The sequence below is a fragment of the Callospermophilus lateralis genome, chromosome 3 (assembly GCF_048772815.1).
Source record: "Callospermophilus lateralis isolate mCalLat2 chromosome 3, mCalLat2.hap1, whole genome shotgun sequence".
NCBI lineage: Eukaryota > Metazoa > Chordata > Mammalia > Rodentia > Sciuridae > Callospermophilus > Callospermophilus lateralis.
The window spans coordinates 71,685,231-71,711,187 of record NC_135307.1 but is presented as its reverse complement, the minus strand read 5'-3'; positions in this window follow the sequence as shown (position 1 = coordinate 71,711,187).

Sequence of the window (25,957 nt, the reverse complement as noted above, 5' to 3'; positions counted from 1 at the left end):
TTTCACAGTGTACTGATGAAGAATAGGGTTCAGGTGAGGGAAATTACCAATCGCTTCTTATTATCCAGGGTATCCATCACCCACTCCAAAGAGCTGGATTGAAGCAGCTGTGAGGATACAGAGCATCAGGCCCCAAACCATCTGGCAGATCAGAAGGGGTGTTTTCTGGCTCGGGAAAGCTGATATTCAGTCAATTGTTGGTACTGGGATCCCGCAGTGATCAGCGGAGCTTTAGGCCACAGGAACTTATGGTGGGGAAAAATGGAGACTTAATGTGTAGGTTGCATGGTCTCATAGACAGCAGCTTTCTCATTCATCGCCTTGTTGCATTGTTGGCTAAAATTCTCCATGGGTCTCTCACGTATTTGCTCATCTCTTGAGTGAGATGCTGGCTACTCTTTGTTCTAAATGATCTTTTCAAGAATATTTGTACAGGGGTTAGCCTGGCAGATGTCATCTCCCTCTTGAGGGCAAGGGAAGCATGTTTACTGTCCAGTAGAATAAAGTCAGTGCTTTGCTTTGGAGAAAGGGCAGGCCCGCTTGCTCTATCTGTTATACGGACTGGGGTGCTCAGGATGGGATTCCTCTCCTGGAATGTGACCCACTATGCATGTAGCTATCTGTCTTTCCCTCTTCCAATGGCCTCAGTATTAGAGATTGAAGTTTGAAGAACTGGCACAAATGAAAACTGATACACTGGCTGCTGCTATTCATGTGAGGAATAGATGGTCTTTCATCTTTGACCCAGGAGTCATGCGTCTTCCACTAGCATCTGGAACAGCCTATTCTGGATTTTTTTTTTTTAATATTTACTTTTTAGTTGTAGTTGGACACAATATTTTTATTTAATTTATTTATATGTGGTGCTAAGGATCAAACCCAGGGCCTCACATGTGCTAGGCAAGCATTCTATCACTGAACCCCCACCCCAGGCTATGGATTTTTTTTTTTTTTTAATCACTGTGAAAAGCTGAGGAAGCAGGTTGAGAGAGAAAGGAGGCTGAACACAGCGGAGCAGCTGACTTGTCAGCTTGCAAGAAGGGTAAGATCCTTTATGATTCTTGATGTGCATTCTCTTTCAGCTTATTGAGATTATGGAGCATATCATGGTATATCAGCAACTTACACAATTGGACATGATTCTCATGGCACATACTAGCTTTATGGTCTGTGTCCCTTTGGGGAGAACTTTTTATTTCTGTTTAGAAATTGAATATCTTTGCTACAGTTCAAGATTTATTAAGATAACTTATATATTATCATGGTCTTCCAGGGAAAAAAGTCTACTTCCCCAAGATCCATCCTGCTTTTCCCCTTCTAACCCTCTCCAATAAAGAACTCAACCTCTGGACTAGAGGCATGGTTCAGACAGAAAGTGCTTGTCTAGGTTGCATGAGAGCTTGGGTTTGATCCCCAGTCCTGGCAGGTGAGGGGAAGAAACTAATTCCTCCAAGATTCCCCTCCTGAAAGATAGTTGTGCATTTGCTTAGTTCTATAAATAGTAAGTTACTGAATAGGGCCTTGTACATCCTCTCCAAGGTCTGTCTAAATCCAAATCTCATATGCTTTCTGCTATATTATTCTGCTTTTCCAAAATAAAAGGTGCAACCACTAATGTGTATTGAAGACTTATTCCGGCTAGGTGCTGAAATAAGAGCTTCAGATGTATTCTCTTCTCTAATCCTCACAGCAACTCCATGGGGTAGATTCTATTATTATCATTTCCACACAGATGAATAAACTATGGCTTAGAAAGTTAGCTAATGTCTGCAATCTAACACAGCTAGTAAATGGTGGGAAGGGATCGGGAGCCCATGTCTGTCTTAACTGCCAGACCACACTACCTCCCAGGGAGGTCCTGCCCAGTTGGTACCCAAATTACATGGTAAATGAAAGAGGCTTTATTGAAATAAATGATGTCTCTTGCAAAATATTCATTTTAAGTTGTAAAGATGACCTAAAGCTAATTGCAATGAAGTGAAGATTACAAAGTCTTGATTCTCTATTGTAAAGATTCTTTGAGAAGAAACAGTATGCTTCCCATCACATTTTTTCAGACTTGCTATTTTGGTCTTTGATAATGTTTTTATATCCATTGAGATCCTTTCTCTCCACTGATGATGAATATCAAGTGACTTACTCATTTTACTTGGTCCAACTCAGACGATGTTGCTTTTATAGTAATGATAATAAGAGTATACAGATATTTTAACCATAATACAATCAGAGATCCTTTTTCTCTTTTGTTTATACCAGTGCCAGGTATAAATAACTATCAGATGGCCCATCAGCTAAGAATTATTTTTGGTCTTTGTTTTGTTACTTATACAAGATTGATCTTGCACAGTATTCTTTTATTTAATTCCTTTGTTAGATCTTTTAAATTCCATCTAGTGAATGCCATATTATTTGAGCTTTTCCTATATGTCATAATATTAATGAGTATTTAATCCAGATAATGGGAAAGAAAGACTTAACAAGGCTAAGAGGTACTTCACAATATCATAGAGGCAGCATGGTAAACAGAAAACAACAAACTGGGTCAAATATGGGTCCACGCTCATGTTTCCATTTACTGTCCGAGTGATTTTGTTTGATTCCTTAATCTCTATAAGCCTTAGTTTTTCATCTGTAAAATGAGATAATGTTATTTAGCATGCACAGTGAGGATTAGAAAAAAAAAATGTATTTAAGGTAACTGGCACACAGTAGGAATTGAAGAAGCTAAACAATCATTGTTGTTGTTTTTCAGATAATTATTATCATGATTATTAATCCATCATTATTTATTAATGTGTCTGAATCTCTGTAGATCTATTTAGATGTATAGGTCTGAAGTGTTGCTCACTAAATAACAATTATGGAGATAATTCCTTTTATTACTTTTTATCTCCAAGCAGATTTAAGTAATTTTCCGACTATCTGCCTTCATGGAATATATTCTACAGAGTAGATATTTCATATTAAGCATTTAATTAAGAATTTAAAACTTTTAACAATAATAAAATTGACCACAGACCTCTCCTCATTTGCAAAATTTGAACCTCGGAGCACCAGGATACCGTTTTCTTGGTTCTGCTACAAACCAGGGTGTCCAGCTTCCTGTATGGCATATGACAGCTATATTTCTATGGCAACTACCTTAGCATTTTTACAAGGGTCAAAAGAAACCATTCTGTTATGTTAGAAGCACCAAATAGCAATTGTTGTTAAACATTAATTCCAGTCTTACTTCCAGTGTTTTCCCTCCATTCAAACACTTCCTTCAATTTCTGAAAACACATCACGTTTCCTTATTTCATTTTGTTCTCTTAGAATGCTCTCTCTCTTCTTTTCTCCTATTGAAATCTTATTGGTCTTTATTCATCTTTCCAGGGAGAGATACAATATCATTTTTCCCCGAGGCCCACCCGACTATTATACAAGCCTGTTTTTCCTACCCATAATAATATATTGAAATTTTCTTGCTCATTAGTGCTTTCACTCAAATATATTCAGGTGGGTGAGTCATTTGTGTGTTTAGATCTTCCAAAGGAAAGATTGTTGCTTCACATCGTTGTGTGCTGAACTGTGTCTAAGAGAGACCTTTGCAATTGCAAATACCCAATTTAGGCTTATGGAAAAAGTAAATAATAAATGACTTGTTTGAAAATAAAACAAACACTGGCTTACGTAAGCAGGAAAGTGACACAAGACAGGGCAGGCGACCCGGTCTTGCCTATTACATGTGTGACTTGGGAAAATAACTTCTTTAACTCAGTTTCTTCATCTAGAAAAACACAAATGATTTTGCCTCTGTCCTTGTCCTGCTGAATTAGGGACAGTTGTAGGAACCAAATAGAGAAATGTATGTATATCCGGAAGTGCACTATACATGCTCACCTAGGTGATTAAATTTCTAGATAGCTGGATAACTCAACTGATATTAGACATTTGAATAGTGAGCTTTATTCACTATTATCTCACCTCATTCAAGCATATTCTATCAAACTCTTTTGATATCACATAGCAAAGAAGATTGGCTTACTCCCTCTGCTATTTTACTTTTGATTAATCCAGTAAACACAGAGTTCATACTAATATATCAGGCATCATGCTAGGTATTAGGTTACGTGCATAAAAAGAACAGATGTAGTCCCTTACTCAGCTTCACGTTCTTATAAGGAGCCCTTATAAGGCCTACAACTGAGCTGACAAGTAACACAATTTTAGATGAGGGTAAGTGACAGAAAGCAAATAAAACAGGGTGAAGTGCTAGAGAGGAAGTGAGAGTAGGCTTCGTTAGAGTGGTGAGAAAAAGAATTTGGAATGACAGAATGAGGAGAAGGAACAAGCTCTGCAAAGGGAGCTCAGCAAGTGATGATGCTAAGTCTCAGGCTTGGAAGAACGAAAGGGCAGAGAGGCCGGCGGACGGGGGCAAAAGTGCCACAGACAAGGGTGGTGTTGGATGGCGGAGAGGTGATCTGTTCGCTCAGGAAGATTAGGAAAGAGAAAAGCAACATATTTTCTCTGGCACTAAAGATCAAGGAGTTTAAGGCTGGTGTAATCCTGGTAAGAACTCACTCCACGGGGTAATACTTTAGGGTATTTACATTTACATAACCATATCAAAAGGGAATTTTGAGCTTTCCATATTTTTATTATTTAAACATTAATAAAAGCAAAGGGATCTGAACATTGTCCAGGACTGCCAGGATTTTACCAGAATGATAATTTTACTTTTGTAAACTATTTTGATGATTTGTGACCTCTCTATTTATCCATGATCATCAATATTTAGTGGAAAGTCTGAACTGAAATACTTAAAAAGATACTTAATAGCACTTTTTTTGGCACGGGGCGGGGGGAGGAAGTACTAGGCTCTTTGTAGGTATTCATTAAAGGGGAAGAAAACTGCACAGCTCCCAAGGAGTTCTTGGGTGTCACGTACACATACACAAATAAAAAATTCAATTGTGATGAGTCCTGAGAAAGAGGCTGCATGGTACTGCGAGAATTCCTAACAGAAGGAATCGACCAAGCCAGAAAGGTCAGGGAAGGGTTAATGCAATCCAGTGTTGTAAACCAGCAGTCCTACTTTAAAGATTGAATTAGAATGGTCTATAATAAGCTTCTACCCTCACTGTAGCTTTGCCTTTCCTGAGAGATAAATTGCACGTAAATAATATAGATTAAAATCTTTCCAATCATTTTGGTTTCAAGTGTAATTTTTTCCTTGATAATCTGCTTCTCCTTTTGATTTACTCAGCAAACCAGTGCCTTTTCCCCTCCTTTTGTAGATTTACAAAAGGGAAGCCAGACCGGCAGTTGCACATATTGTCACTAATGAATGATCACGGATATTTTGTTGACGGAGATATTTATCCCGAGTCCCCTGAGTCCTCTTCTCCCTTTCTGTACACTCCACCTGGGAATTCTGGACACAGTTGCCAGAAGCTGCCCTGTGCTCCATTTGGCCTTCCTCCTTCCAGGCTTCCCCGCATGTCATCTCTCTGGTCACAGTGGTGCCCCAACCTGTGGTCCCTGCTGCTTCCTGATGCTGAACCAGCTCAGCCAGACGGCGTGACTCCCTCCAGGCGGCCACTCTGTGCCAGGCATCGGACTTCCAGGCTCATAAATGTGGAATCTGTCAGGCCGAGAACATAAGTGCTCCAGCCTATTATTAGCTGATAGAAAGCTTATAAAAAAGGACTTTATAAACCAAGGCATGAATAAATAATTTCACGAGCAAAGCGGCAGTGTGGCAGTCCTGGGTTATAGCCGAGAGCCTTTCTAATGTGTTGCCAAAGGATTAAATGCTATCACCATGTTTCAGGCAGTGGTTCTTATTGCATGTTTCATTCAGGATTTGGCATTGGAAAAGAAAGAATTCTGTACACATCAAATTGAAATTAGAAGTCAGTGCACTGCTATTTGAAGACTGGATGCTATTGTTTTGAGGACATTATCTGCAGTCGAGGCAGTCTCTCTCTCTCTTCATTTTCAACAGATACTTACCACCTTGCAGTTCCTAATAAATCCTTTCCATAATGCCTGGTGCTTTTTAAAATTATTGTTTCACAGTGACAAGCACAGTGGTGGATTTGAGTATTAGGAGGGTAACAAGCTCATAGTAGTGGACAAATAGATCTGGGGCCCTTGTCTCTTATGAGAAAAAAAACAAAACAAAACAAAAAAAAAACCCAACATGGGAGGGGAGGGGAGGGGGGATAGTAGGGGATAGGAAAGGCAGCAGAATACAACAGTCACTAATATGGCATTATGTAAACATTGTGAATGTGTAACTGATGTGATTCTGTAATTTGTATTTGGGGTAAAAATGGAAGTGCATAACTCACTTGAATCAAATGTATGAAAGATGAAAAAAAGAAAAAAAAACCCAACAAAACAAACAAAAACCCTCCAACAGAACAGAATTCATGGACAGGCCCCTGGGAACAAGGTTATGGCCTCAGATGGGCCACCTGGGGTTAAGGGGAAACTTGAGGTCTGAGTCTCCTTTAAAAATCATTTCAAATCCTGGTTGATTGACATTATGCTAAGTGAAATAAGTCAGGTGCAGAAAGACATGATATTAGTCATGTAGAATGAATTGGTCTCATAAAACTTGAGGGTAGAATAGTTAGTACCAGAGACCAAGGAGAGATGGGGAGAGGAAAAAAGAAAGGGGAGTGGGGAGAGGTTGATCAGTGTTACAGTTATATAGGAAAAATAAGTTCTGGTATTCCATTGCACAACAGGGTAAATATAATGAACACTATTATGTTTTTTATTTCAAAATATTTAGAAGAGAGGATTTTGAATGCACTCACCATAAATAAGTGATGAAGGTTTAATTACCCTGAGATGACCTTTGCTCACTATTTATATGAATTAAAATATTACATTTTACCTTATAAATATATACAAATATTATGTCAACCAAAAAAAATTATTTCAAGTCCTAGTTAATCGAGCCCTTTAAGAGGGTAGGCCACACTTCAGTTTTACTCAGAGATGGCAGCAGAAGTCCTTAACTCCTTACAATTAGCTCTGCTTCCTTTTTTAATAAAGTGGTTCCCAATTATCTGAGGGTTTTGCCTTCTGAGGTTTTAGTTACCCACAGTCAATCATGGTCTTAAAATGGAAAATGGAAAATTCCAGAAATAAACAATTCATAAGTTGTTAATTGTACAGTGATTCTGAGTAGTATGATGAAGCCTGTGCCATCCAGCGCCATCTTGTGTTGTCCTGCTTGAATGTGAATCATCACTTTGTTCACTGTATCCTCACTGTATGTGCTACCCTCCTGTTAATTATTTAGTAGCCATCATGGTTATCAGTTATGGTATCACAGCAATTGTGTTCAAGTAACCTTTATTTTAATAATGGCTCCAAAATGCAAGAGTAGTGATACTGCAATTTTTATTACATTATATTATAATAATTGTTCTACTTTATTATTGTTGTTGTTAATCTCTTACTGTGCCTAATTTATGAGTTAAAGTTTATCATAGTTATGTATGTATAGAAAAAAACATAGTCTATATAGGGTTTGGTACTATCTGTTTTTTCAGGCATCATAAGGAATCTTGAAATGTATTCTCTGTGTATATAGGGTACTAATATATTTTCTATCCTTATTTTTTCCCTCAAATATGGGAAACAAAATTTTATCCTTATAATGAGGATACCAGAGTTCTTATTTGTAGGGTTACCTTGTTGGGAAAAGGTACCATATTATTAATAATGACAATTAGGAATTGAATATAAGACACAAGAACAGGGGAGCAGGTTGTTATCAATGCTTCATCAAGAAAGGCAAAAAAGTTCTGCCTAAAACCAAGAGGGCTATAATTTCAGACAGGGCTGAGAGGGAGAGGCCATGATAGGGGCCTGCAGGCTGATATTGTGGGGTGAGCAGCTCATGGTGCTCTGGAGGTGGAGAGGCTGAAACTCACTTAACAAGGTAATGCCAGTTTTTCCATTTGCATTTCTGAGATGTAAGTGCCTCCCTCATCTTCCTATCATGTCCTCAGTAAACAAAGCAATGCTGATGAGTCATGCAGAAGACAGGTCCCCAGAAAAGCCTAGTTCATGGAGATGTAGAACAGACATATCCAATCTCTCAGAGGGAGGCAGGAGGCCACCAAAAGGCTGTGACACCAAAAGAGTATGACCCTTCAGGATTTTGTTTTGTTTTTAAACCTCAGGGGTAGGCACTGGACTGTCTTAGTTGTAAAATCTAGAGATTAGAGCTCAGTTTTCCTGGGTCTTCAAAGATCAGGAAAACCTGTTGACTTTGAAAATACTAGATTTTAATGGGCCTACAAATCAGTATTTTTTTTAATTGGTTCTTTTTTAGTTATACATTATAGTAGAATCCATTTTGATATAATTATACAAGCATGGAATATATCTTATTCTAATTAAGACCCGATTCTTATGGGTGTACACAATGGTGGGATTCACTATGGTATATTCATACATGTATATAGGAAAATTATTTTGGACTCATTCTACTATCTTTCCTTTTCCTTCCCTCCTCCTTTCTCTTTATTCCCTTTAATCTATTGAGTAATAAGTGCCATGAGAATGAATGGTAGTGAGGTGGTGTGCAGTGATCTTGGCTTATAGCCAGATAAAATGAGGGCAAAAATATACTTGGTGCCATCAGGCAATTAAGTGATGTTTCTTTTTCTTTCTGTTCTTTTTCATTTTCTAATTCCATTGTAGAATAAAATGCTATCCCATTTTGTTTATATAATCATCTTTCTATTGTCATATATTAGAATCCATAGAAAATCCAGTTATAACTCATTTGGGCTCAAACTCCAACAACATTCTTAGAAATAAGACTGTCAGAAAGATATCGTTATATTTCTTGTTCCACATATTTTCAGGGAACATGGAACATTCTGTGGATTCTTTCTTTCTTGGGTTGCGCCCCGAGGCTCTCCTTTTTTACCTTTGTTTCCCTTCTCAGCTATGAGCATGGAAGCAGTACCACCTTCCCTCTGGACAGCCACAACAGGTGGCTGCCACGTTGTGGGGCTTACATTCCCCTCCTGACCCCTCCTCCAGCAGTTGCCTGGGATGCCCCTCAGACCTCTCCCAGTCCTCTGCATGAGCTGCCTCAAAGTCATCTCAATCAAGCTTCCTTTCAGAGCTTTTTACTCAGTTTCTTATAGCTGGGGACTTAGGGGAAGAGGCTGGTTTTCTTCCCATACATAGATGATAGAATTTCAGGGTGGGTAAGTCCTTGAAAGGACTTTCTTCTGTTCAGAGAGGCATTTACTGTTAGCTCAGAGCAGTGATTTTGGCCATCAAACGGAGTGAAAAGAAGGCAAGGTATGTAGCCGTGTGTGTGTGCGCGTATCTGTATGTGGAAAAAGAATAGAAAAGGAGGGACAAGGTAATATCGTGACTCAGTAGTGTGCAATTATTTTTCATGCAGGGCAATTATGGAGAATGTTTTAAAACATTATCTTTTGTATCGGCACGTGCAATATCAAAACCTGTATTGCAATTGTTTATTATCTTGTCACCAAAAAGATTTCATTTGGGGAGGTCAGATGTCAAAAGACAAGCAGCATACACTGCAGAACTTAATGGGTGTACCATGTCTTTGAAAACTTGTGTCTTAGAAGCTAGTGGAGCTGAGAGGAGGGTTTTGAGGAATTTGGGGATGATGATGTGAATTGTTATTAACATTTAATCATAGATTGGGGAGTGAAGCTTTGGTGGTTGGGAGGCTGGAGGGCAGAAACTGTCATTTGAGAATATATTTTGACAAGAATGGATTTTAAGTCTTCTGTGAATACCTGTCTTTACTTTTCTACCCACAACTTGTGCCTTTTAGGCTTCTTGGTTTCAAGCCACAGAAATGGACTCTATTTATTTTAAATGAAGGGGAATTTGTTACAAAGGATAATTTGGCCTCACAGCCTAAGGCTGTATGAAGAGTGAGCTTTGATAACACAAAGCAACCAGTCACCTCAAGACTAGGTGACAGAATTGTAACATCCCAGGTCCCACTGCAGGGACAGGCTGCTCTGCACACCATCTGCACAACAGTGAGACGTGTGACCTCCACCCACCCATCCTGTTCTCACATGCTCAAGATTTAGAATCCTGGGAGACAATGCTCGCTTGGTTGAGTCTAGCTCAGGGGCTGTGCCTCCCCTACCCCCTCCAGGAGGCTGCACAGGACTGAAGGAGGGGCAGGGCCTGGCCCCTGTGGCATTCACGTTGTTTTCCTTCTTTCCAAGACCATACAAAATGAGCCTCTTCCAAAAAGGGAGATTGTGGAGTGCTAACAGGATGTTGGCAGGAAGTTGAAGAAGGTCACACTAAAAAGCGATTCAAATGGACCACAGACCCTGCAACTTAGAATAGACTGTGTCACTATAGCATATCCTTACAGGGTTGTTCCTGGTTGGTTTCTTTTTGCTTCTGCCCCAGGCCCAGTTTCAAATGCCACATTTCTGTCCAGGTGGAGGCAGTGAGAGGCAGGCTTCGTTTGTTTACCTGTCAAATGAGGATAACATCACCAACCTCAAAGCATTTTGGTGAAGATTAAATGGGCTGTTTGTAAAGTACCTAGTACAGTGCCTAGCCCTGAGCCATGTTCAGCAGATGTCAGGCCATGTCCCTCATTGTGTCGGTTCCCAAAGGATGGGGTGAACCAGTTGTCATTTCATTTATTCTAAAAATATTATTGAAGGCCATTGTCCTCAGTAGGCAAGTTCTGGTGAAGACTTTGGGAATGTTACCACTCACTAGTTTTGCCTCCCTAGGCAAGTGATTTAACTTCTCTGAGAAGCATTGTGATTTCCTATAAAGGGAAAATAATAATCATACCTACATGGAAGAATTCTCCCAAGTATGGCTTATCATAGGAAACATTCAGTGCATGTTAATTATTAATAAGAACCCAAACAGTTTAAAACATTTTTTTCCTTGAACCCCCTTATATATGCAGCCAAATAGTAATATATTCCACGTATTTACCACAATCTCTCTGTTCTAAATGTAGCTCGTTTCTAGGGACCAGGAAACCTCATGTAGACTTAGAGCTGGAAGCGCGTTAGGGATGATAGTTCAACCTCTTTGTCATATGAAGGAGGGCACGGAAGCTGCTCAGTGGCAGATTTGCTGACCCCCAGTCTGCTTCTCTATCAAGCCCATCTCACTTTGATTATTGTCAGAAGCAATAGGCTTAGTTTCTCTTTCTGCCCACCCCCAATTAAAGCAAAAAAAAAAAAAAAAAAAAAACCCCAGATGCTGGTTGTAAAGCAAAGTTTAGCCTCCGTGGGGTTCTGCTGTATGCTTTCCCATTTCTGTTCCTGCTGTTTGAGATGGAGGTGGTTTGGCTGCGTAGGGAGGAGGAGAGGCCTGTCAATCTCACCTTATCTAATCGTTCACATTGACTTATGGCACATTGCCATAGGTAGGAAATGGAAATGGCACTGGGGGGCTTTGGCTTTCTTTTTTTTCCTATCGTTCTCTAAGTGGTTACTTAAAATTCCGTTATTCCTTACATTATTCTTTGCCATTTCCAATTGCCATTGTTTCTCATGGAATTAAATTAGTTTCAAATTATTTTTCTCATGCTATGGTAGTTTGCATTTTTCTAAGCTGACTCTAGCTTATAATTTCCTGGCTCCAGATCCATTTCCTTCAGATCTTTGTGTATTTGAGCACAGTCTTTGCCTATTCAAAACAGAACTTCTACTAATATCAATAACTGAATGCTTGCTTTCTATTCCAAGTCATTAATAAAATTTTTATTGGGACCAGAGAGAAAGACCTCCTGCCAAATATCTTGTCTCAATTGAATACTAAGCCATTTATCAATTTCCTTTGTTTAATGTAGTTTAGCCAATTTTTAATTTATTTGATGATGTTTATTTCCAAACTAATTTAAATTGCTTCAGATAACATTTTATTAAATGCTATATAAGATACCTTATTAATACCCTCCTTCACATAATTCTATGTATTTCCTCAGAAATTTATATGGTTTTGTCAAGAGCAGCTATGTTATTTTATCTGGAATAACTTGTTTAAATAAATGTCTGATATTGCTTTGCTATTGCTAGGAATTTTTAAATTACTTTTTCTCAAAGTAATTGCTTTAAATTAAGAGTTGCATTGGGGGTAAAATTTTGAAGGTTATAGTTCTGTTTTTTCATATGCTCAAAAACATGTGAGCCACATTGTTTCCTTTAATAAACAATTTTTATGTTATAAATACTCATATTTTCCTATACCAAATAAAAAAAGATACTTCTTTAAAAGTGGATGTTTGTAGAGAAATAGCTTTTTCTTTCAAGTTGTGTCCAGTGACTTTAGAACTGAAAATTTTTGTTATTGTTGCAATTTTCTGAACTGCAATATACTTGAAATTAATGTTCTTTAATATTATTTTTAAAGACAGATTTTAAAAATAAAAGAACCTCACATATACATTTTTTTAAAAGTCATTTAGTTCACACCATACTTATTTAAGTTGTGTATATTCTCTGTAATTTCAATTTTTTGGATATGCTTACTGAAGCTAGGCTTTCCTGGGTGGCTCTTATTGATGTGAGACTTAATGTAATCATCGGGTACTTTCTTTGGGCTTATTTTTGCACTCTCTGGCTCAAAATTGCTCTTCATATAATTTGAAATTTTTGGTGCCAAGGGATGGCTTGTGAATAGTTAATGTATTCATTCATACAGTATCATGGGGCATAACCATCTTGTAGTCAGTCTCATTTTCCTCTGTTCCTGAGGGTTTTAAACCAGCAGGCACTGCAATTTCCTTTTCCTGTTTCCAACTACATACTCTTTTCTTGGACTATAGGTGTTTTTTTTTTTTTTTTTTTTTTTTTCCCCTTCCGGAATTGATCCAAATAGCCTCTAGCCACTTTGTATAATCACAGTATATTGTGTTGATATTAATACTATGTGCTCTACTGTCGGTGCACTGTGCCATTGCTCAGCTTCTTTTCTATTACTTTGAAGTTCAATTGACATTATATTCATGAGGAACTCTCTTAACGTTTACTCTGAAGTGACTGGTGACATTCTCAATTAAATCTCAATATTTAGCTTAATTAATCCCTCACATCTCTTGTAGATGAGAATGAAATGACCTGACATTTTCCATTTTCACAGAATTTAACTTTCTTGATCAGGGCTATATTCTTACACAGGATCTAATATATACTAAGTTTTAAAATTAAAAGTGTACATGATCTAGAATGGGATCCTAATTAGAAAAAAATATGTATGTATAATATATAAAAATATAGTCTACTGTCATGTATATCAAAAAAGAACAAATAAAAATTGTACATATCTAATATTACACACACATGCGAATTCCCTTCCTTTACCTGACACTATTCCTACTACTTTATCTGACTCAAACTCTGCTTTTGAGCAGAAATGTTCAGTTCGTGATTTTCTGAACTTTTCTCTTATTTTTCCCCCCAGAGATCTTTTCTTCCTTTGCTTAGAAAATATTATAGTTAAAAAAAATAGAGAATAGTATATAATAGTAGTAGTAATTTATGGAAATAGTAGTAATTTAGTAGTAATAATAGTGGTATTACTATTACCATTACTAGTAATAATAGTAGTAATTTATGGAAAGATATGAAAATAAAGAGACCAAGATTAAATACAAAATAAGCCTCTGTCCAGGGCTATCTACTCCAGTGTCACAAGACAGTGCTAGTTTCTTGGACCTCAAGAGAGTCTGTTGAGGGCTGGCAGAGAATCAGCACACTTCTTTTTTTTTTTTTTTTTTGAAATTTGGGTTTCCTTTATATCCAGCTCTAATTTAAAACTTACTGATTAGTAACTTTAAAGTAAATAATGCAACAGTAGTAATGCAACAAATTTGTTTTTTTTTTAATGTGGTAAAATATATGGCATAAAGTTTATCATTTTAATAATTTTTAAGTGTACAGTTAGTGACTCTAAGTAGATTTGTATTACTGTGTAACCAAAACTACCATTCTTTTGCAGAACCCTTTTCATCTTACCAAGCCTAAACTCTACCCCATAAGCAGTAACTCTTTATTTCCCTCTTTCTCCCAACTCCCTGAACCCACCATCCTACTTCTTGTCTCTGGGTATCTGACGACTCTATGTGTTTGAAATAAGGGGAATCATACAATTGTCTTTCAGTGTCTGGCTTGTTTCGCTTAGCATAATATCTTCAAAGTTCACCCAGGTGGTAACTTGCATCAGGACTTCTTTTCTCTTTAAGGATGAATAATGCAACATTGTATTATATAAATCACATTTTCTTTATCCACTCACTTGTCAATGGGCTTCTGGGTTGTTTCTATCTTTTGACTATTTTGAATAACACTGCTATGAACAATAATATAACAAATATTTGTTTCCAATCTCTGCTTTCAATTCTTTTGGACATATACTAGGAGGTGGAATTGTTGGATCATTCCATATTCAACTTTTTTGTGGAACCCACAAATTTGTTTTTACCTGTAAGATGTTCATTTCCTCTGAACATAAGCCCTTTAGCAGAAATTTTACTCTCTTGTGGCTTCCAGATTCATTTTCCATTTTTAACAGGTGCAAAAACGCTGGTTAAGTAAAGGGCCAGAATTTATGGCACTCCTGGTTTCAATTAAAAAAAAAAAAAAAACTGTGATAAAATTAACCTTGAGGAATGACAAGCTATATTTTTTCTTTCTGTAATCACAATTTAACAGTCTCTAACAAAAACAAGTTTTAAAAATTTTTTCCAAAACTATCATTTAAAAAACAATTTTATTTATGATTGTCCTTTTGTAAGCTTCTAATATTAGAAGTTTTCAAAAAGTTTTTTCTTTGCCATTCCTAAAGTTTACTTTAAAAGAAAACAAGGATATGTATGCTATCTTAATGAGCCAACATCCAAGGTGTCCCCTTTTCAAATAATCCATTCTTAAAGATCTGAACTTAGGAAACAATTCCATCAGAACAAAATTATCTCTGTTGTCAAAAATTCTTGAATTGATCAAAGGTCTCTTTTAACAAGCTGCTTTTTTTTTTTTTCCAAAAGGATTTGATTTATTAATGATTTTCTAAGAAGGCATCGTAAAGACATTATAGCAAAATTGCCTTGATTTGTAGTTGAGTGATTAGAATTTGTGATATTTGTACAGGGGTCACGAAGTTGGCTTTTTTTTTTTTTTAGTCAAAGTTGTCTGGGGGAAAATAAAAGCCTGTTAACAAGACTATAAACAGGATTCCAAAGGAAAGTGATTGCCTATTGAAGAAAGGCAGATTGTTTTCAAGCATTTGCGAAATGGTAATTTAGAGATGAACTGCCATTTGCATGTCCTGCAGAGGCTAACAATGCTTATACTGAAGCCGGTGTATGCTAGCTTCCAGCCATTCTTATTGATTAATGCTTTAATAGACTTTTTTTGCTAAGCAATATTTAGTGAGCACAGTTATTATACACGTAGGACTGCATAAAATTGCATTTATTGAATATCCAATTTGGGGAAGGGAAAAATTATACTCTCTTGAGTTGCCTCATGGCATTATTTTAAGTTGCTGTCACGAAATTAAATCTTTTATCCTGAATTATCATAGTATTTCTACTTTATTTTCTGAGTATGTTTCCACAGTTACTGCTACTGTCAAAGAATGGAATCTGGATAATGTAAATTGGAGAAAAGGAAGAGAAAAAAAATGATTTCCCCAGAGATCAGGATTTTTGGTTTTGGGACAGACATTTATCAACATCTGTTTCAAAAGAGAAAATAGAAGCCCACCCTAGAAGTCTAAGGGTCATCAGGAAATATACAAACATCAGGATATTATATGAAAGCACATCTGTCTCCACTTTGGCATGGAAAGCCTATTTTTAGATGATATTATTTTAAGAGCTAAGTTGAAAAATGCTGATAGAGTGGATTCCATGCTCATTTTTTGGTCAAGTGTGTTATTTTTCTTTTTCACAGATGTGCATACTTAGTACTATAGTCTGAATATATGTTCTACCAAGATCAAAGCTTAGAAAGGAAAAGTGTAGCATTCTTATTTGCTACAGCTTGGCTTATAAACTTCAGAGCATACCTTAAGTAGTGGAGGCATCCCTGATGTGGACACAGACGTGTGTGTATGATGGTACTTTGTTGGGGCCTCCTCTGGCCAAGGGAATATTGCTGGTCTTGAATCATTTGGTCATACCAAGGCCTGGCGGAGGTTTGCTGCCTATTTGCAGCAAATCTGGTCATTACCTTCTGCAGACCTAATTGTTTTATTTATTTGAGTTATCATAGAAAAGAAATTCTATTTGATCCTGAGAGTTAGGCCCACTCTCATCACTGCCTAGAGCTCTGGTTGTGGCTGTCCCCACTGTGTATGCTGAAGCCAAATTTGGGGATAGTTGTGGAGATAGGCAGCATTTGTTTTACACTTCTAGACTTCAAGAGCCTATTAGGAGGTAGGTTGAGTTATTTGATGTAGTCTCTTAGATATTTCAGGCTGCTGTAAAAAAAATATCATGGACAAAGTAGCTTAGTAGAATTCTCATAGTTTTGGAGGTTGGCAATTCCAAGATCAGGATGCTGGAAGATCTGGTGTTTGGTGAGAACTGTCTTCTCATTCTATTTCTATATGGGAGACAGAGAGACACAAAATCTCTCTTGTGTCTCTTCTTATAAGTGCACTAATCTCATTCATGAGACCACCATCTTCATGATCAAATTGCTTCCCCAAACCCTGCTTCCAAATACCATCACTTTGGGGATGTAGCTTCAACATATGAATTTTGATAGGGGGCAACACATTCAGTCCATGGCATGTAGTTGTGGATTCTTACATCATAAGATTCATTTATATTTTTTCTCCTCTATTATCTTTCTGGTCATTGGTTTGCACTCTCCTTTTGGAGAAAACTAAGTGATTTCCCCCTTTGTTATAATTTTTCCTTGAAAGCCCACTAAACCCACTAGCAGAAGCAGGAGTTTATAAGTTTGGAAGGAACAATAAAAGAGATGAGAACAAAAAAGAAAAAAAATGCATTTTTATTTTTCAGTTATTAAGAAACAGAAAAAGTCTTAGTTTGGTGCTAATTGTCTTTAACACTTCCCTAAAATATGCTTTTTAAAGAAAGAGGAAATCAGGACTCAGTCTCAGAGTTTATTAGCAGGTAATTGTTTCCAGTGAGCATTTACTAGCATTGTTGTGCTTTTTAAATTTTTTTTCTTTTTTTTTTTTTCTATTCATGGAAAATAACACAGCTTTTAAAGTATGTTTCTACCTGTTGTTTGGCCAGAAGTGGTGGTAAACTATATAGATTGTTTTAAGTAATCCTCGCAATCACTTGATGTAGTTGCAGCTATTTAAAACTTTTAAAAATGAAAAAAAAAAAAAAAACGGAGACTCAGGAAGATTAAGTAACTTGCCTAAGGTGGTGTAGATTATGGAAATCCAGAATTCAGATGCAGCTGAGTCCGAGTCCAGAGCGTAAACTCTGACACATTACACTCTGTGCATCTCTGAACTGTCCTCACCACAACACCAGAGCCTTGGGCACAGACAGAAAAGGATCAAGTTTCCAGACTCATCCACTGAGGTCTCGAGGTCTCACAGTTCTGGCTGTTGTTCTGTAAGCAGCACAGACGTTTATATGTGCCTGACTTCTGCCCCCAGACTAGCTGTAGGAATGTGGACTTGATCTCAAAGGCAGTAGCATTCTGATGGTGTTTTTTCCTTTTAGAAGTGGGGATTGGTAAAAAAAATACAGTTACTTTCCCCCAGGACTGGTATGTTTTTGTATATAGAGAGAAACAAAATGAGAGAGGAAAAAAATTCAGCAAAAAATATTTAATCCAATTTATGGTCACTCACAAGCAGCTGGGTATACTGGGAGAGACATTAGACTCTCCACCAGGGAGGGGTTCTGACCCAGAGCAGCGAAATCTTTTGCAGGCTGGTTTGGGAACTGGGGACTTCTGCTACTTCACAGACCTAGGCAATGGTTAGATTAGCACAGTGATTTTCAACTAATTAATTAAAAAACAAATCACATACTTCTTAATCTTATGCATAAAAATAGATAAAAGTAGAGCTGTACTGATATCTAAATTATTAGGGGTAGTGTTTCACCTAAGTGTAGTTCCAGACTCCACCTCCTTACTCTGTGATCTTCAGCAGGTTGCTTAACCTCTCTAAAGTCTTGGTCTCCTTAACTGTAAAATGGGGGATAATAAGAGTATTCATCCCATACAGCACTTATGAAGATAAATCTAAATGCTATGACCAACATCTGGTACCTAGGACTTTTGTTTTTATTTTTTTTATTTTTATTTTTTAAAGAGAGACAGAGAGAGAGAGAGAGAGAGAGAGAGAGAGAGAGAGAGAGAGAGAGAGAGAGAGAATTTTAATATTTATTTTTTAGTTTTTCGGCAGGCACAACATCTTTGTTTGTATGTGGTGCTGAGGATCGGACCCGGGCTGCACGCATGCCAGGGGAGCGCACTACCACTTGAGCCACATCCCCAGCCCCTTGTTTTTATTTTTTAAAAACTTGTTTTGGTGCTGGACATGGAACCCAGCACCTCATATATGCTAAGTCCAAGCTTTGTCCCTGAGCCACGTGTTATGTTGTGATTTTATTTCTATTAGAAGGCAGTTGAAAGACACTGATTAAGAACCATTTGGCTGATTGATCTCTCAATTTTGAGAATTCTATGTTTTATGCCAGATATTTCTAGAGCATAAAACACTATAACACAAGAATCAATTAAATAAGTATATTTAGGAGTATTTTGTGATAGCTCATTAATTTTGTGTTTTAAAAAATGTTTCAGGAAACGTTGTTGATAACTGTGTGTCTATCACTTGTGTTCTTTTTCTCAATGTGGTCAGTCTCTAGGAGGCTGAAATCAAAATGTTTTGGAAGTGATTCCACAGAAAATAAGTCCAAGTTTAATTTTTTTTCTTTTCTCCTATTTGTTGTGAAAATGTCTTCAACAACAGAATAATAACATTTGCATGAAGAACCTGCCTTTTTTGGATGTCACATATCGTGTTATTTATTACATCTTGGGAACAACGGTGTGTACGCCAGGTGCATATTGCTGAAGAGCTTAATTTGCCCAAATCCCTCGATTTCATCTGTTCCTCTGGGTCCTTGACCTCTGACCCTTTTGGCTCCAGAAAGGCTGCAGGTACAGATCTATTTGTCTGTTCAGAAGCTCATATGGAGTCTCCTCTTTGCCCCACCCCTACCCCCTTTTTCAGGAAATGATACATTCTAATAAAATAGATGGCCTGATAGCTTATCAGGGAAACTGCCAAGACCCCAGGGCCTCTGTCTATTGGAAAATTACTAAGCCACCTTTAATACTACAGAAATCAACTTCCTGAAACTTGGACTTAGTGTGCCCTCTTGGAATTAAGCAGTCCTGCTGATATAATCTAAGCTAAAGGCAGAAGAGAAAGGGGGATCTGTTCCTAACTGTTTGAAAATAAACACAGGCAAATCTTTGGAAGGACTTCATTACATTTTAAAATTCAGAAGGATGTAAGAATCTGTGTAAATAGATAACCGTGAACAGAGAGAGGATATATGCCTTTGGCACAAATTCTTCATTAGATGGGAATTAGAGTAGATGCTAAAAAAGAATCAATCTGTTCTATATGTCATATCTCCAAAAGTTCATTATCATTTTAAACGAATTCACAGGGGTGGCTATGCTTATAGGCTTTTGAGGCAGGTGGCCTGAGCTGGAATCTCAGCTGTGCTACTGATGAGGTGTGTGACCCAGAACAAGTTATTCCAAGCATTGTGATTTCCATCTGTGAGCTGGAGTTTCAGCCATCCACTGCTGTATAAGGAACTACCTAACCACTAAAAGCTAACATGATGTCCATTTTAGTAAATCTCAAGATTTTGTGCATCAGAAATTTGAGTAGTACTCTGATAGCAATTCTATGCTCTGGGGCACTGCCTGGGTCATTTTGTGGTATTCAGTTGGCAACTGCTCAGGTCTAAAGGGTCCAGGAAGTATTCCTTTATAATCTGGCACCTAAGTAGGTATGGCTGGAAGGCTGGACTCAGGGCCTTTCCTGGTGGTATCTTTCTGCAGGGTAGTTGTGTCTTACACTAGAGGTTCAGGGATCCAAAACCTGCTGTATCAGGAGAGGAAAAGGGATGTTTCTAAGGGTTGGGCATGGAAACTGGCACTAAAATATTTCCCCATAAACTACTGGCCCATGCAGTTACAGAGTCTGCCCAGATTGAAGGATTGGACTTCACCCTCATTGGAAAAGTGTCAAAGAATTTATGGCCCTCTTTAATTAAACACAGGAATACAATAGTATTAAATCGATAAAGTAATTATGAGGATTAAATAAGATGACATATATAAAGTGCTTAAAGGCATTCATTATAGACTAAATGTTCCATAGTGTTAGCTGGGCATGGTGGCTCATGCCTGTAATCCCAGCGGCTTGGGAGGCTGAGGCAGGAGGACCATGAGTTCAAAGCCAGCCTCAGCAACTTAGTGAGACCCTGTCTCAAAATAAAATAAAAGTGGGGGTGGTGGGGGAGAGGGACTGGTGTTGTGGCTCAGTGGTTAAATCCCAGGTACCAAAATAAATAAATAAAGTGTTAGATGTTATGTCATATGTTTGTATATACTCTAATTCCACATCAATGTACATATGTAGGTGTTGAGGATGTAGCTCAGTGGTACAGTGTATGCCTAGCATGTGCAAGGGCTCAGGTTCTATCCTTAGCATCATACATAAAAATGTATATATTTATAAAACTTATGCAGTATATATTTATAAAACTTATGCAGTATATATTTATGTGCTGGCATATACACATATGTGTACAGATGGTCCCTGAGATAACGATGGCTCAGTTTATGATTTTTTGACTTTATAATTGTGCAAAAGTGATATGCATTCAGTAGAAACCATACTTTGAATTTTGACTTTTCAAAAATCCCAAATCTGAAATGTTCCAGTATCTGAAAAATTTAGAGCACTAACGCGATAGCACAAATCTGATGTTTCAATGTACACAAATTCTGTTTCAAGCATAAGCTGATTAAAAATATTACATAAAATTATCTTCAGGCTATGTGTATGGATGCAAATTTTGTGTTTAGATCTGTGTCCCATCCCCAAGATGTCTCATTATGTTCATGAAAATATTTTTAAAAATTCAGAAATCCAAAATGCTTCCAATCTTGAGCACTCTAGATAAGAGATTCTTAACCAATATTTTACTGTTAAGAATTGTTTTTACAGTTTTGTGTATTTAAGGCTCAACTTTAAGAAATCACAATGTAAGAAGACACAGTGGAGAATAAGTTTTCATTTTGAAAGACAATGAAAACGTGGTGGTCTCCTAAGAAGAGAGATTTTCAAATGCAAAACAGGATCCTACATGAAGAGGAGATTGTGACCAGTGTGCCAGCCTGTTCTAAGAAGGCCAAGGATCCAGAAAAGAAATGGGAAATCCTATACACAGAAACATCAGCAGCAGCCTGTACTTATCAAAAGAAAAAGTGTTAGATCAGAGAATGGGAGCATTCAAAGGAGCTAAAGAGGTTTTGGAAAGAATAGTGCACCCCAGCAGTGACCCTCCTCAGAAGGTGTTATGTTACAAAGCTGTTGGGGTAACATTTCCAGGCATGAGATGCAATACTTGCCAACAGGAAGGTAGAGGAAGGAAGAAACTCAATTAGGTTTAAGCAACAACGACACCAGGATCCAATTCATTTTTCCTCTTACAGTTGAAAGGGGAAAGTGTCAAATGAAAAAGTAACTCCTGCCTGGGAGGTTAGAAAAATTCCCCATTTTTCATTCCTAATTCATTTGAGTGAGTTTATCTTTTTATATCATGCTAACATGAAAGCCGTTCAAAATCGTCACCCTAGAAAGCAAACCACAGAAGGTTGTTGGTTACAGCATGTGGGCATGTGGACTGGCGCTGCCTGTGAACAATCATTCTCTGTGCCCGGCTGGTACAGTGGTCTGGTCTGAGCACAGTCTTCAATCCTCTCTGGCCTCCTTGACAGAAGTGTGGGCCTTGTGTTCTTGCTTTTATTCCTGGTGTTTATTAACTATTAGAACCTCATTTCTACAAGTTGTGTTCATGAACTGATTGCCTTAATTCATTTATTTTTTTTAATTGAGCTGTCAATTATTTTCTATTTGATTAGGATAAACTCTTTGCAAATTAAAAAAAAAAAGGTCCATTTTCCACATGTCTTAAGTATCTTGCTAGTTTATTGTCAACTGACTTTATGACTTTTTTTTTCCAAAAAGGAGTTTGGATGAATTCGACCACATAAATATTTGAATTTCCCTTATGGTGTCTAGGTCTTAAATGTATTGCCTAGAAAGTATTTCTTATGCTTTTATTTAGAATATATTAATCCATTGTCTTCTATTCCTATAATTTTTTAAAAATCACTGATAATTTGATAGTTCCATTAAAAAAATTCTCTGATTAATCTAGATTTGCTCAGGGTAAAGTTCAAAAGGTATCTTATCTTTTTCTCGGTGGATAGCCAGTTTTCCCAGTGTAATTTACAGATTAATTCATTTCCCCTTCTGATTATAATATGCTAAATTCCCACATGAATTAGAGTCTATTTCTGCATTCTCTATTCTATCCTTTGATCTTCTCATTTTCTCTTCAGTGACAAACTATTTCTAATTATTGTAGTTCCAACGATACATTTTAATATCTGATAGGGTTCACCCTCCTAGCTTTTTTATATATGAACAAGATCAAATAAAAGAACATAATGAAAAAGAAAGCTGTTTACAATATTAATAAAAAATAATTTGGGAACTTAAAAAATTGTGCCCCTCTCTCTCTTTCTCTGTGTGAATGTGTATATACACACACACAGATATATTTTTAATAATTATACTGAGTACCTAAGGAAAAAATGTAAAGATGTACCTCTATATGTGTTCTCCTTCAATAAATCCACAAATTTAATATTATGCCAATTAAAATACAAGATTTGAGGAAAACTAATGAAACAGTTCTGGGCCTTTCCTGGAGGAGCAAACTTGCAAGCATACATAGCCAGAAAACTCCCCTTCCTTCTGATAACCTGTCTAATTCTCATCATTCTCTTCATGTAGGCTTTTTAATTTCCAGAGGCCACTCCTGCTGGGGGTGAAATGACTTCACCCATCACAGAGGGGTGACAGAATCTCCATCACTGTCAGCTAGCAGCTGACAGTGATGGAGATTCTGAGTGTCTCATGTACCAGCTGTTCATCACCATATGACATCCCTGTCAATTTACCATCCTCACTTTACAGATGGGTAAATTGAGGCACAGGGGAAATAAGTAACTAGCTCAAGATTAACTTAAGTGGAAACCTGTGGAACCTGTTTTAAAATATTTCTTTTGGGGGGCTGGGGTTGTGGCTCAGCTGTAGAGCGCTCACCTAGCACTTCCGAGGCCCTGGGTTCGATCCTCAGCACCACATAAAAATAAATAAATGAAGATATTTAAAAAATCTCTTTCTTTTGGTGCTGAGGAGTACCCTTGGGTCTTGTGCTTCCTCTGACCTACTCCCTCAACCTTTGAGGCTGTTTTATTTATATTTTTAAACCAGTACATTATTTTTTCTTTCATTGAGGAAATAATTTAAAAAGGGAAAGCCCTTTCCATACCCTAGCCCCATTTCCCAAACTCTGTGTATCTGGTTTGTTTATGTACATATAATCATATGAAATGTTTTTATTAAATAGGGTAATTTATTATATACAATGTTCTGCACTTCATCATGATATACCACATAAAGGGTTTCTTCCATGTTGGCACATATAGAGCCACTTACTTTTTATAGTCATTGCTCAGGATAGAGATGCACCATAATTTAACTATCCTTTATTGATGTGCATTTAGGATGTGGCCTCTAATGGTTCCGGGGCTTCCTTCCTCAATCAGCTCTCATTAATGCTCACTGTTTCATTGTGGAGCTCATCACAATCCTCTCCCACGTGCTGTTAGAAGCTGAATGCTGGAATTCTCTGCCATTTCCCCTAGAACCCCGGAGTGAGTCTGCTCCACCCGGGAGCCCTGTCTATTTCCCAATTTGACATAGAGGCTTGCTTTTTGAGCTGTTTTTGTTCAATAAATTGTTTGAGAGCTATACGTTCTTTTAATCCTCAAACATTGCTCCACATCTCTCTCTGCCTTTCTTTCCCCCCTGCCCTTGATTTAGTTCCCCAAAGGCATCCTACATGCTGTCCACAGTTTCTCTTTCAGAGTAATCTGCCGATCTTTATCTCCTGAGGTTGTCATAAATAATTAATCATCAGCATGAGCATTCATTGACTCTTCCCTATGGGCCAGATCCCACATTAGAAGCACCGTCTGCCTGTCACTCACTCCTCACAGCAACCGTGCTAGAGAAAGTAATACCAATGTAAAAATCTTTCTTTTCTCCAATTTTACGTCTAAAGAGAAACTGAGGCATACAGACGTTAAGAAAGTTGCTTTAAAAAAGAAAAAGAGGGAAAGAAAGAAAGGAAGAAAGGGAGGAAGGGAAAAGTGCCTGACATGGAGCTGAGGATACAACCCAATGTGCCTAACCTTTAAACTCAGCCTCTTAGCCTCTATTCTTTATTGCTTCTTTTTTGAACTATCACGACTTCCCTACTCTTTTGTGGGGGGAGGTACCAGGGATTGAAATCAGGGGCACTTGACCACTGAGACACATCCCCAGCCCTATTTTGTACTTTATTTAAAGACAGGCTCTCACCAAGTTGCTTACCTCTTTGCTGTAGCTGAGGCTGGCTTTGAACTTGCCATCCTCCTCTCTCAGCCTCCAGAGCCGCTGGGGTTACAGGTGTGCACCACTGTGCATGGCACTTTTCTACTTTTTGAATATGAAAATGTTCATGAGAAGAAATTCCCTTCATCCTGAATCTCCCCTTTCTTCTCTTCCTGCCTTGATGTTGTCTCAAACATTTCTCATTTGTATGTTTCTTTGTTTTTTGGCTTCAGTTCCCTTCTTTCCCTCTTTCTCTGGGCATTTCATACCACCACAGCTGGGAGCATTTATTTGCTTTTTATCAAGACGCTGGCTTTCTCCCTTCCTTTGAGTTCTCTTTGTATCATTTTTTTTTCAACGTGCCCCCACCACTCTCTTATCCTTTCCAGAGCCAGGAGGGCTTCATCAACTTGACCATTCCTCTTACATATTTATTTCTTCTTGTTTGAAGAAACTCTGGTCCTCTGCCATATATCTCTGCAAAATGTCCCTCTTTTTGATAACTTATTTTCAGTGATTTTCTTTTTATTAATAAAGTAGCTTTACTTCTTTCATAGCTATTAAACTCTTTTGGCCCAATGTTCTTTCAGGGGAATGTTAGCTTGTGAGCCAAATAAGTAACTTTTCAAGTTATCTGTTCTTATTGAGGGATTCCAAATGTTTGGATTTGGGGTCACTTTAGTTTGCTTCCAATGCTATCACCTTTTCCAAAACCCACCTTGCAGTTTTTTCTTGCTATTGCTGCTTCTAGTACCATACTTCGAAATGAGAATGAAGCACTCTTTCTCCTTCCCCCTTCCTTCATCCTGATGACCACGCACATCCCCACACAAGGGCTATTTCTTTTAAATTTTCAGAGTATATTCTTAATAAAAGGAAAACCACTCTAATCTCATGCTCTTTCTGTGTTGACTAGGATGATAGAGTTCCTAGACTTTTCTTTTATAACCCAATTTATTATTCATATTTAGACATGTTTTCTTTTTTTAAAGAGAGAGAGAGAGAGAGAGAGAGAGAGAGAGAGAGAGAGAGAGAGAATTTTAATATTTATTTTTCAGTTTTCGGCGGACACAACATCTTTGTTTGTATGTGGTGCTGAGGATCGAACCCGGGCCGCACGCATGCCAGGCGAGCACGCTACCGCTTGAGCCACATCCCCAGCTTTAGCCATGTTTTCTTATCC